Raw genomic sequence first — 12,305 nt, 5'->3', positions numbered from 1 at the left:
ATTATTAAACTTCTACCTAATATACACCCTTTTTAGTACCAGTTTTTTGTAAGTCAATTACCCAAAGCTTTTCTGCACCAAGAACACTAATGAAACCTCTAATGGACTGCAATCAAGAAACTCTTTATTAATATAGGGAAGTGCTTGGATTTATGTTTAAAGGCAAAAAAATGAGGAGTATTGCCAGATCTGTGAGAAATATATGCTGCATTTATGTTTTCAGAGGCTGGATCATTCCTTGATTACTTCGTCCCCTGGTTACTTTTACAGATGGGGGGATATGTCTGTATGAAATGAGTGGTTTGCCAAGGCCCCTGCGGTACCTGTAAATCACAGCCAGCAGCAATTGCCTTCTTTTTTCCCTGTGGGTCTCGGGATTGTTTGTGGTCTCAGCTGTTCCCATGACTGGTCCAGTTCCAAGCTGCCATTTCAAACACCAACCTGCATTCAGTCCCGAGCAGCTGAGACACAGCCAGCTGCATGTAAGGGGTTTTATGGGCAAGAAGAGAACATGTAAGAAAAGGCAGGCAAAAATAGAGAAATGACAAGAAAAATGTCCCGGCACTGTTCTTTGACCAGAGCAAAGCAGAAATGGGAGAAGCTCTCAGATGGGAGTACATGGAGATTCATGTTTTGGGTAGAAAATAAACCAGCAAAGACTGCAAATATCAGCACTGTGGGGAATGTATCGCAGTTCCCTGTGAGGGAAACAGTGTCAGCACTGGAATGCTCATGCCATCTCCTCACACAGGCTGCACATCCCCTGTACAACACCCCAAAGGTGTCACATGAGCATTTGAAACAGTAAATGATGAATTTGCTCCTCCATAAACGCTCTCTCAATACCCCTCAATAGATGCTGAGGATGGTGGAGTCTCGGAGCCCTCCCTCAAGATTCAGACTCCATGTGGCAGTGAGGTTGGGAAGGGCTCCCCAGCCTGCTTCTCCCTGCCCTCCCTGGCTGCAGGGACAATGCTCTGCTGAGGGGACCATGGATTACCATGGGAAATTAGATAGCAAAAGGCTTATGGATGCTATGATAAGTGCTCTCAGAGGGCTTGATAAACTGCCTCAATATTTACCTACTCATCCATTTTCTATTTCAGGGGCAAAAAGGGCAGCCATCATTAAGGTAAGTGGCCCTGCGAGAGCTTTCTTTCTCTAACTTGTCTACAACTGTAAGACTTTTAAGAGATGAAGGGCATTAGGAAGGCAAGAAATAAATGTGATACTTTTATTGGTTTATATATTTTTAGGTATGTTATGTTATCTCCTATGTAGGAAACATAATATGAAAGAAAGGTGTACCTGCAGTGCTATAGAGCTTTACATAAAACAGCGCGAGGAAACCAGACAAGCATTCAAGAACAATCCTGAGCTTAGCATCTTTGGTACTTCAGTCTAATTTATTGCCTCTTAAGAAGTGACTTGACCAGAGCCTTGACATGAGTCTGTTCAGGGGGAGTGTATGACACTGTCACCTAGCAGAAAATGGGTCAATAAAATGGGAGATGAACCCAGACAAAAGGCTGAGAAGATGGCAAACGGTGTTCAATAACAACAGTATTTAAGAGGCTCCAGCTTCACCTGCACTGCAGGGCTGTGCGTCGGGGACCCTGAACTGAGGCATGTTCAGTCAGGAATTACAGGATGAGGTTCAGGCTGGGAGGCTGCAGTCAGCCTCAGAAATCCATTCTCATCACTTGTGGCCACAAAACCCCTTTGATTGTTTCCTTTGATTTCTGCTTAGGCAGTGTCACTGCAGGACAGAGAAGGCTGGGCATCTTCCTCCCATTATGCAGGGAGGTGTCCTTGCCTACCTGCCTCTGATTATCTGATCACATAGGGGTATGTACAAGCCCAGCACCTCCCGTGTAATGGTGGCGCAGCCCTCTGAGACTCGTCCTTACTGTCTGTGGAGAAGGACACATTTGAGCACTCACAGGCACGGAATGGCAGTGGGATTCTGCAGGGAAAGGCACAGCACAAAGCCTGCTCAAGGGACAGCTTGCCTGGGTGGTGATACCAGGGCTGGCTCTTGCAATGACTGGGGAGTCCGCTGGCAGTTTTTTCCAGCTGTGGTTATTCCCAGTGAAGAGCTCCTCACCTCCCACTGCGCTTCAAGCTGTCGGGTTTAACTGATAATAGCCTTTTTCCACCTGTTTGAAATGTAGTGAGCAGTGCTGCTTCGCTTCTCCGCTCTGCCATTTCTGGCCTCCCTGGGGGGAGTATTTTGGCTGTTTTCCCATCTGAAGATGTGCTTGGAAATTTGGATCAGTCGGGGAGCAAACTGTCTCTTTCATTCTCGTCGCAAATGCCACTAAAGTTATTTGGCTTCCTGGTTATTTGCATCTCCATGTACTCATTGTAAAACATTGTCCTGCCCTCAGTCGTGGTGCTGACCCTCCTATGGCTGGTCCTCATTAGCATGAGCTGTTGCTTGTGGTTTTCACATTGTGCTTTTGCCAGCTGTGCTTCCACAAATACTTCCACAAATACTATGGCTGGGCATCGAACAGGGGCTGCTATGCACGTAGGAGACATGGCACAGGCAGCACAGTGTGTGTACAGCTCAATGCCTATGCAGCATGCAACACAGGGCACATACAGCTCAGTGTACATGCAGTACCGTGCATGTACAACACAGAGCACGTACAACATGGTGCACATAAAACATGGTGCATGTATGGCATAGTGCACAGGCAGCACTGAGCACATAGAGCGTTGTGCATGGAGAGCACAGTGCCCCAGATCACAGGCCTCCATCAGGTCACTTGAGGAGCTCTGAAGGAGATGAACTCCCCAGCTGGGTTCAGTCCTGATGGCTCTGACAGAGCCAGCCTTTCCTGTGCAGCCTCGTGCCTCCCCACCTCACTCCCAGCCCACCTGAGGACCATGGGTTTTGTTCATTCTTCCCCCCCATCACACTGTAACAGCATAGGGCTGACAGGAGCTGGTTTCTTTTGCCCATGCAGCCCAAAGATCTGCCAGGGAGGCGTAAGGCTTGGTCCCTCAGCTCTACACACAGTAAAATGGCTTCAGTAAATCAGCTTGCCAGAGATTACTCCAGTGAGGCCAATAAAGCGAGTGTTCAAAGTGTTTCAGCCCTGCTCTTCAAAACCTGCTGTTTAGAGGAAATAAGCTCAGCATAATCCTGATGGAGAAACCAAACCTGGCTCTGCAAAACTACTGAAGTTTAGGACTTGTCCTAAAGACATCCTGATTGATTGATGCACGGAGTGTGAAGAGGTGGAGAAGCTTCCACCAAGACTGGTGTGTGTCCTGGAACCCCAGCACTAGGGTGGCTGTAAGCTGGGATGCCCTTGTAGCCAGAGCATGTACAGTCCTCAAGGCAACACCAGATGGGGAGAGATGCATTAGCCCTGTGGGACCACAGTGGCTGTCCCTGTTCCATACTGGGGCTTTGCTGGGATCAGGCACCAGCTGCTGCAAAGCATCTGCTGAAATAGGGCTTTTCTGTAAGATGAGCTTCTCCCCTGGCTCAGGGTGGTGGTAGAAACAAGTCTGCAATGTGGTAAATTCTGTCCTATGACGCTGACTACCTGTTGCAGCTTGATTTGCTGTCAAACAGGATTGTTTCTGCTTCTCTGTGATATCTCTTCAGACAGCGTTCAGTTCAGAGCACTGCCCAAGACCACAGCAGTAAGATGTTCCTGTGAATCACAGAAACCAGGATGCAGGAGAATTACTTTTGTTAAGTGATCTGACCATTCTTATAATTTATTTAAAATTAGTAGTGTCCTAGCATCATTACAAAGAACATGATCTATGTAAGTAATAGGCTGAGGCAGTTCCATAGCAATTTTACTGCTATTATCATCCTCTTAAACACCACTTACACATAGAAGTATTTGTTTGTATGTATATATTTATATATACACAGAGCTTAATATCACTCCAGGATCAAGCTTCTTAGTGAAGGAGAAATCTTTGCATCTAACCTGAAAGATACTGCTCACAACAAAAATACTTGGGGAGTAATAGGGAATGTGAACGCTGCACAAACACTTGGAAGAGCTCCAAAACCGTGCTTTTAAAACCTACATCAAACCCTCCTGTTCTGCTGCTGCCGCTGTGTGATATCATGTACAGAGATGTCAAATTACTTAAAGGCTGAAATCTGTGCAGCTCAGCACCTTTCCCAACAGTAAATTAAGGAATGAAAGTGTCACCAAACTATATGAGGAGGTTTGCATGGTGTAAAGTGGCAAATTTCCCTGCATTAATATGCTTTTAAGGGACAAATTCACCCAGCAGTTGCTTTACCAGCTTGTAAAATGTGCAGCGTGAGCAGAGCTGACACACAAGGCAGCACAGACCCAGACCTCTCGCTGCTCAGGAAAATTGCTTTCCCTGTGCACACTTCAGGAGCTTTATCAGTCTATAATTTTACCAAGGCTGCACTTGGCTATGTTTCCCCATGAGCCTGGATCAGCTCTATCTCACTGGGGTGAGCACATCCCTGACTCAGGGCAGCTGGTTGCAAAGGGGTATTTGGTAAGGCAGAGCATCCTCGTTTGCCTTGCCTGGGAAGGCTGAGCACATAGTGGAGAGGGTAAGGTGACAGCAGGACTGTGACTGTGGGCACCGGCCGGATCCCAGGGCTCTGGCGAGCAAATGGAGAGGAAAAAGTCAAGCATTGCTCTTTACTGGCTTTTTGAAGGCCCCCTGAACACAGCAGCCCCCACCAGTGAAACCATATCACGGGCTTCTTCAGATTTACATTGTAGTGCCCTGGGATGCACTTCTAACTCGTCCATAATAACGTGTGTGTAGCTGAGACATTGCAGTATCTAGGTGATTCAAGGTGAAAGGTACGAGGCTGGGTTTCATTTTGTGTTTGGTCCAGCTGAAGCCTTTCTTCTTCCATCAGACTTGGCAAGGGAGCGGTTAAAAGCAGCTTCCCACCTCTTTGAATTTGTAGGAGCCTAAAACTTTACCACCCGGCCACGTTTCTGCACGGGACATGCAATGGGCTGGATGTTGTTTGCATCCTATCTGATGGCAACAGCAATGTCCTTATGAGCAGTATCAAGTCTGCTTGCCAAATATAAGCCGGTCTTTTGGTGAATTAATAGCAGAGGAATTCCAAAGTGCTGCAAGCCACGTTCATGCCAAGGGTGAGGATGCTCCACACCAAGCCGTGTCGCTGGGAAGCGTGCAAAGAGCCGGCTGGTATTTGTGTCAAATTGTTGATATGTAAGCAGGGAGCATCCTGTGCATTTAAATCACGTTCACACTAAATTTGGAACAGAAATCATTAAATATTTATTCTGTGCCTAAAATACTACTCAAGCGTCCTACTTACTGATATTACATATTAATTCACACGGATTTTGCAGTACTGATAGTGCATTTACTTTACGGTGGCGACTCTGAGGCATTCATGATGATGGGGCTGTTTAATAAGAAGGCAGATTTATGGCCCCAGAGGAATCCCCCCTCATCACTTTTGTAAAGCTGGGGAAGTGGCTCACATACAGGGAAATTCAAGGGCTCATAATGACCGTGACAAAAGCACTGGCTGGGAGTTTGTAGTGGTCTGTTGAAGACCAGTAAAAACAGAATGAAGGCACTTCAAAGCTCAGCAGAAATTAGGAGTTATTTCCTTAGCAGTAGGAGTACTGTACATTCAGAGAAGCAATCACTCAGCCAGGACATAATTGCTACCAATCGATTGCTACCTTCTCCGGGTGCTTTCCTGCAGTGGAAGGGCCAGTTGAAAAACTACCACAAGAATGTTAAAAATAAGTAAATAGATGGACATTGACTCGCAGTGACCCCAGGGGTGGCAATCAAGTGCTGAATAGCAGCAGCAATCCAGCCCAGGTTTTGTAGGAGCCCTGAACATGCTGGAATAGATCAGCTGCAATTATTTCCAGGCTCTGGGCTAGCAGAGTAGAGTGCATTTGATAAATTTCCCATGGTCCTCCTATCTGCAATAAGCCTCAGTCATTTTCAATTATAGACGCCTCGGAAGCTGGGAGCCAGAGCTGACTGGGCAGCAAAATATTGCCACAATCCTCTCAGTAGCGTTTGGAAAAGGATTTTGGTGCTGAACCTGACGCGGATGCGATGCTGCCAGCCTGGCCAGAACATGGAGATAAACAGCTCCCTTGTGGATTCTGCTGAGTAGCCACTGACATGGAGTCTGCCCTCTTCCAGGGCCTGCTGGGTCTGCCTAATTCCATGTTCCTGATTTTAACACCTGGTATAATAACCCCTAGGATGAGGCTGCAAAGACTGGAGCCAGCATCAGGGCCAGGAGCATCCCCGACAGCAAGCAGGGGAGGAGAGCAGCAGGGCAGAGGGCCCGGGGCATGCAGTATGTTTCCCACTGTGGTTAAATCTCTCCACCTCCTGCCTTGTGTTATCAAAGGAGGTGATTCAACCTTTCCTCCTCTGCCTCTGCCCTGAGGTGCCTCTCATCATACCTCGCCCCTTCTCTCCCTGCAGCATTTGCTCTCTCAGTGCCTTAGAGCAATAGCAGGTGCCTGGGAGGAACACATCAGGTGGATCATCACGAGCATCAGCCTCAAGGCACAGGAGGCACCCAAGCCGGAGTGCTGCCTGCCTCCTCCCCGCAGGATTGTGGAGGCAGAGGGATGGGGAGCAGCAGCAGCATTGCCTCCGGAGGCCACTTCTGTCTCAAACCCAGCCACCAGCACCCCACACAAGCTGCAGCATGTCTAAATCCAGTTACAGGGTGGAATAAGCCCTCCTACTTCAGCACACATGGCTATTTCTGAGACTGGAGCCTGGCTGCTGTGCGAGCTCTCATTTCTCATATGCTAATCAGGGTCTGGAGATCAGCACCCGGCACCTGCAAGGGAGGGAGAAGCGAGGGATAATGTTGGCTCAACAGACCTTTGTAAGGGACTGAAATGCTTTCCTGGAGCATCTTCAAGCACATTACCCAGAAACAGATTAGGAGGTGACCTCACTGCAAGCCCCAGTTCCTGGTGGACAGGTTCACCAAGCAGGACACAAATAACCCATCCCACCATGGAGAGCAGACTGACCCTCAGCCGACTGGAGGCTGCCCTCTGAGATGGCATTTTGCTGGAGAAAGGAAAACTTTCTTGCTCGGGCTGTAATTCAGGGAGCCCTGTGCTGTAAATACTCTGTGTGCAGGGCAGGGAGGAGGCTGAGCAGATGCTGTAGAACTGGTTAATAGAACTGCTGAGCTGCGGCAGTGGCACCCTGGCTCCTGCACCGTCCACAGCTCAGTGGCTGGATCTCCTGCAGCGCTTCCCTTCCTCATCCCACACTTCTCTAATGCCGAGGGATTAAACAAGGCCAGCAGCTCTCACTGGCCCTGGCTTCGCTCCTGGTGCACTCCTGACGCAGCCAGGATCCCACTGTAAGTATTAGCTGAGCATGAGTGAAGGGGTGAAAAGAGCACCGCTTTAAGCCATTCTGTTTGGAAGATACAGCAATCTATATAACGCTGTTACCAAGAAACAAGGATTATTTTCTGTGTTATTTTAGAAGCCAGTGAAACAAATGGAGCCGAGGACAGACCAGGATTTCTATTTCCCCTCTGTAATTTAGTGATATTGCAAGGTGTCAGCGTTTCACAGCGGCACTCTCCAGCCGAACTCTATTCATGCCTAAAGAAAGGATGTGCTGCTTGAACCTGCCCACTCACATATCCTGTTATCCGTTGTCATAACCGCTGTTCTTCAATATGCCTAGGTACAAGGTGCAAACTGTTCGGCCCCTCACAGTGTGTGTCCGAGGACATCATGGCAAGTCCTCAGGAGAAGGTACCATTAACACACACTACTTGTGGCACAGCCTATGTCAGGCTGGCCCTCAGCAGCTCCTCTGCTTCCTCTTTCAGTCGCTGCTGCAATATCTCATTTTTATGAGCTGGAAGATATTTTAAAGTAGACTCTTTGCCACTGGCTTTGTCTCTTTTTGTCTCCCCCTTCCTCTGTCTCCTGTTACTGTACAAAATTCAGACTTGTGTTGCAAAACTGCTCTTCCAAAAGGAGAGGTACAGCCGAGCAAACACTTAAACTCTCCTTTCACATTCTGACTGAACATTGCCAAAGGGCCAGGGTTGCTGTGAGTAACAGCCAGAAGAACAAATGGTCACAGATGCTGCACTTCTGTCCACACTGAGAGCAGCTGCCAGCAGGCAGTGTGTGATTCCCAGGTGGCTGGCACCAGGCTGCACCATGCCCACCTCTGCATCGCCCAAAACCAGGAGCTGCTCTGCAGTCATCTCAAAGCAAGGGTGAATCACAGCTGCACAACCCTCCAACATTTTCAGGTCCATTCCCAGCATACTGCAGGTATAAGGCAAATCGTCCCTATGGATCATTCAATCAATACCATCCGGGCTGGGCTAAGCGCAGGAGTGGGTGTAGTAGGTGACCAGTGAGGAGAAGCAGTGATTGCCCCAGCACCAGCAGCCTCCATGCTCACCTCACTTTCCAGACTTCATAGAATCATAGACTCAGATGGGTTCGAAAAGACCTTTAAGACCTTCAAGGCCAACCATTACCCCAAGACTTCCAAGTACACCACTAAACCCTGTCACCAAGGGCCTCATCTACACTGTTTGTGAACACTTCCAGGGATGGTGATTCCACCAGTTCCTTGGGCAGTCTGTTCCAATGTCTGAGCACCCTTCTGGTGAAGAAATGGTTGTTCAGTGCAAGCAATTTTCCACGGCACAAAGGATCTCGTGGAGGCTAAACAGCACGAGAGACGTGCTTTACTCTGTTCTCCCTTCTAGACTGCTCTCATGACCCACTGCCATCCACATAGATTTTACAAAGGCACTAATTGCTTCCAGCGTTCATAAGCGTTCTGGTTCAGGCGTTTAACCAGGATTAATAAAAAGAACAAGGGTTTGTTTGGTTTCCATGCAAATGTGAGTTTCCCAGTGGGAGCTATTCAGTTAAGCTCTCCCAAATGGTTGCATTAAATGGAGTTTACTCTTTCTGAGGGTTTCTTCCAAACCACTGGGTCCTGCCAGGCTGCTTGCAAAGGCAGCACCTGGTGTCGTGTACACAGGCACTCTCTTTCCAAAGCCAGAGCCTCTGCTTCGGCTCTGCTTTTCTTTACAGTCATTTCCACAAATCATTATCTACACTGATTTCCCCCATCTAATGGGAATAAATGGAGAGGGATACGAATGCTACAGCAGTAATTTTTTTGACTATCAGGAGGTTCTTGCAATGACACTGTGCAAGATGGAAACAAGTCTGAAACACTTCACCAAATACTTTCAGTACTCTTCAACCGACGCTGCTTCCAGTATCTGAGGCCACTTGAGATCTGCTTTATGCAGCTGCAGTGGCTCCAGCCAGGAGAAGCCTTACACTGTCTGCAGGGATGGTGCAGGCTCTGCCGGGTGGGTGCGTATTTGCTGCTCCTTGTTTGTCGTGTAAACAGGAGCAGGCACAGAGGTTGAGTATTCCGACACGATGTGCGTTGCCTCTTACTGGAAGCCACAAGAGAGCTGGCAATGCAGGCACCTTGCATCTCATTAGGTAATTATTCTGGAAAGTGGTTTACAAGAAGCAATTAATTCCTGACGCTGGGAACAAATAGGTAGGGGCAGATTTGTGAAACCTCCTGGAGCCTGCTCTAAAGTGATAAGCTAGAAAGGACCACGGGTTTTGCAGTTGTGTTGCGTCCTGAAAACGAACTTCCCAACATTACACATCCTTTTAACCCAAAGAGCCTTTGTTTTAGTATCCTGAGCAAACAGCTGTATACACCAATGTAATATCAAAAATGACTTAGCTAACGCTCTCATTTGTCTACATTTACCCACCCGTGATAGGTAATTGCACAATTACCTGCCATGAAATATTACCAATGAAGGTTACGCACACATAATGCTCATGAGGGCTCTACTCATGCTGCTTCCCTTCCTGCACAATGCTGGACAGTTGTGCCAGCGGCATGATCTGGAAGGGTCATCCTTCTAGACCCAGGGTTTGCATGCCATTCATGTTTCTAACAGAGCAGTATTCCTTGGGATGTTTCAACACCATGGAAGCCCTCAGCTCCTACAAGAAGCACCACAAAGACCAGTGCAGCTAGGCTAACACTGAAAATCTTGCTTCTCTTGGTGTTGTCAGAAGGATCTTTCCTGCAGCTGGAGACGCTCTAACAGAGCTGCTTTGAAGTAGGATGCAAACAACTCTACATGGGAGATGTTTTAGAGGGAGTTGGATAGACCTGTCAGGACAAAAATGGCATTTGGAAGCAAAAAGCAAGAGGCCTGAGACTTTCTGACTTTGTTCTCTCCTTTACTCAGGAAGAAGAGTTAATGTTGTGACCACTCATTCAGACATAACCACTGGGAAAACAGGGCTGTGTGAATTAAGGAAAGAGAAACTGTGGATCACTTTTAATGAGGGCAATGTGTTCCCCCTTCTCTGGACCAGCAGCACTTCCAGATGAACCTTGACCAATCCATGCCTGGATGTCTAGTCAGGCCCTTTCAAGAATATCCAATTTCAAAGTTCTCCAGTGAGCAGAATCTCACCCACTAATGGATAAATATAATTCTGAGAGCTCCTAAAGTAGAACACATTTTTTGGGTGGTTGCATATATCTATTTTGCATCAATTAATTTAAGAAATCTATTCTGACAATCTGTCAGAAAAATCAATCTGTCTCTATAGATAGATACGAGTTGTCTGTGATGTTCCTACCAGCAAAAGTTGCTTCTGTCATCCCCAGCTGCTTTCCTGTAGCAAATCCACCTCTGCAGAGCTACCTAAACAGCTCAGAAAACCACGGAAAGAAAACCTTTCATTAAAAATGGTGTGATCATCTTAGAGAGTTTCATTGTGTCATGCCTGGGACAGGGAAGATGGAGAGCTGCAGCTTTCAAACATCTACCTCCTCAACTGCGAGGGAGAGACCTGCATCCTCATGTCGCAGAGAGAAATCTCTCCATTCTCCAGTACAATAAATGGCATTTCCCTCTTGAAAACCGCAAGACAAAGGCTTCTCTGTTGTGGGATTACCTGTAGATATATCATTATAGGCATGGATGTAACGGATTCTATTCTTGATGCCTTCACAGCTGGCATGACTGGACTCAGAGCAATGAGTTTTTCTGATAGATAATATGAAAAAGGCACAAATATTAACAAACTCAAAAGGGACTTTAAAAAAACAAGAAAACTTTGCTTAGGAACAGATCTTTGAGATGTTCCCATCAGCCTTGTGAAAGTCATCCTTGTGTTAGCATGTTAAGGGCCATGTGCCTGGCAAGATGGCACTAGGAGGTGCTGCATGACCTGTCCCCATTGCATGGGACTGGCAGCACAACTCCACAACATGCTCCTTGGGCAAGGAATGATATATTAGTACTTTCTAATATTAATGATAAATCAGTACTTTCTTTACATCACAGCAATGATATATTAGTACTTTTACGCGTTTGCTTGGGCAAATAATAAATAGGCATGAAGTGAAATGATACTAAGGAAGGCTGAGAGGGGCTGAAAATCTTATTCTTAAGCTCAGCTTGGATCCACCTCTGTATCCCAACACCACACCTTGTGTCCTTTCCTTTCCCAGACTGATGGGAAGGTGTAGATGCAGGAAGATGCAGGAAAATGCCCTGTGTGCCAGCCATCGTGGCCATCGTGCCCTGCAGCTAGCACTGCTGCTTGCACAGCAAGCTGCCCACCAGGACCAGCACTGTGTGCTCAGTTCACACTGTTTATCCCCGAATGCCGGCTGCAGGCTGTCCAATACAATGCTGGGGTGGCTTTTGCCAGCTTTTGTCAGCCCACGGGTTGGATTGACAGTCCTGGCAGCAGCTCCTGAGAAACTGGGCAATAAAGGACCATCTCTGAAGGTAGTCTCAGAGGAAAGCAGTAGCCAGGCAGAGCAAGCTGTGTGCCTGTGCCAGCTTTAGACATCACCAGCACCATCACGTGCAGTATTTGTTTGACTTGCTGACTGTGCTGCTGCAGAAAATGCACCGTTGCTTTCCAGGAGATGCCAATGAGTGATGCAAACAAGAAGGGTGTGAAGGTGAAACAGGGCCGGAGCTGCGTTTGCCTGGCGTTGGTGCGTGTCAGCACATGGCACTTGTAGGAGCCCATTCATACCTGGACCAGTAGGGTCCAGGGCTCCCCTGCAGCTTGCATCCTTGCAGGGAAAGAGAGCTCAGGGCTGTGCAAAGGACAGTGGTTGTGCCTCACAGAACTCACCCTGACATCCTGCAGGATGGTCTCAAGAAAACCAAGCCGTAGATGTCCCCACACAGTGCCAGGGGTGTGGGGCTCTGAATC

This window comes from Psittacula echo, assembly GCF_963264785.1.
Source record: "Psittacula echo genome assembly, chromosome: 9".
Lineage (NCBI taxonomy): Eukaryota > Metazoa > Chordata > Aves > Psittaciformes > Psittacidae > Psittacula > Psittacula echo.
The sequence above is the reverse complement of the archived record's forward strand: the minus strand, read 5'-3'. Positions refer to the sequence as shown.